At 40.7% G+C, this 1,497-nt stretch overlaps 1 protein-coding gene across 1 annotated transcript in view; it reads right to left on the bottom strand.

Moving 5' to 3' along the window:
• Tmc7 (transmembrane channel like 7) overlaps positions 1-1,497 on the bottom strand; it is a 70,503-nt gene that overhangs the window by 35,582 nt on the left and 33,424 nt on the right. The window lies entirely within an intron of this gene.

Raw genomic sequence — 1,497 nt, 5'->3', positions numbered from 1 at the left:
AAATAAATAAATAAATAAATAAATAAATAAATGGTTTTTTAAAAAACAGAATTAAAGACATTATGAATGAGCAAATTACTTTCAAGAGTATACTAGTCATGGTTTGCAATAGCTTTTCTCTCCTTTCAAAGTAACAGATTACTCAGCTATAAATATAGATAGAAAAAAAAAATTCTTAGTCTTCTTATAGGTAAGTACAGTCATGCAAGTAAATTCTGGCCTATGGGAGATGAGTGCAAGTTTTAATAAGACTCTAGATCACGTGTTTAAAGAGCTGTGTTCTCAAATCTTGCATCTTTGGCTCTAGCTAGAATGTGGATATAGTAGTGAGCTCACTATACCACACAGAAAGAAGACACAAGGTGCAGGGTGTGGAGGACCACCTGAACAGCTCTCCTTGAAAGAAGACCGACTATCTCCATTTTGACTGAACCTGACCGTATTTCCTTGTATTGTTTTGTACAGAGCTGGCTAGGACTTCTGTTTATCCTTCAATTGGCCTTAAGCAATGTGTATTGGTCCAGCTGAGGTGCTGATGATTGTCTTTGAGGGTGGCGTGCGTGTTTCCCTGGTCAATCTGCTGCTTTTTAATGTGAGCTGGGCCGAGATAGGACGGTAGAGCTAATGCTCCGTGCCACCTGCTGGGATTGAGCCTTGAGATAGAGGCTATGACTTCCTGAGGCTTGAAAGACTACATCAAAGCTGAAGCACCAGACCCCCAAAACATTAGATGCTATCTCTATGGCATAATAGTATAATGCAGATTACTTTCTCTGCACATCCACTCTCCATATGGCGGAGGTAAATGTAGGCCACCCACCTAGCTCAGCTCACAATGGTTACCTACTTCCCACAATTCTCAGTCAATCCTCCTCAAGCCACTCCCCCACTGAATAAAAACCGGGTGAGGCCCAGGGTCGCTTTTTTTGTTCCAGAAAGCCATCTTTGTGGCTGGACTTAGAGCCCCTTGATTCTCCAATGATTGAAAATATAACTTAGTATTTTTATTTTCGCCATGGGTTGCATTGAAAGTGGTAGACTGGAATCAACCTGATGGGATTCCAATAATGTAACTTTGGGATTAGAAATATTGGCTTCCTAGACTGAGACGAGGACCTGGAAGTGTCTCCTACAGCCGGGGTGGGGGGGGGGAGCCACAAGACAGATGGAACCTGGATCCTGATGAGTAAGTTCATGAAACAAAGCCACTAATATCTTGGGTTCTGAGCTGTAAAAGGCTCAAGTCAACAACTTCTGACATTGCCAGTTCTACTTCTGACATTGCCAGTCCTACAGATAACCTACTACTATTATGGACTAGTGGACTATATTGGATTATTTTGCTGAATTCACACACCTACAATACTTAAATGGCAATAGAATACCCATCTCTGACAAAACTAAACAAAAAAAGGGGATATAAATGAAGGATCATTTTGTATCTGTATATACAAAACAGTTAGGATAGATATACATCTACTTTCTCTCTCTCTCTCT

This window comes from Octodon degus, unplaced genomic scaffold (assembly GCF_000260255.1).
Source record: "Octodon degus isolate 3935 unplaced genomic scaffold, OctDeg1.0 scaffold00200, whole genome shotgun sequence".
Taxonomy (NCBI): domain Eukaryota; kingdom Metazoa; phylum Chordata; class Mammalia; order Rodentia; family Octodontidae; genus Octodon; species Octodon degus.
This window is presented reverse-complemented; position numbering and strand designations above follow the sequence as displayed.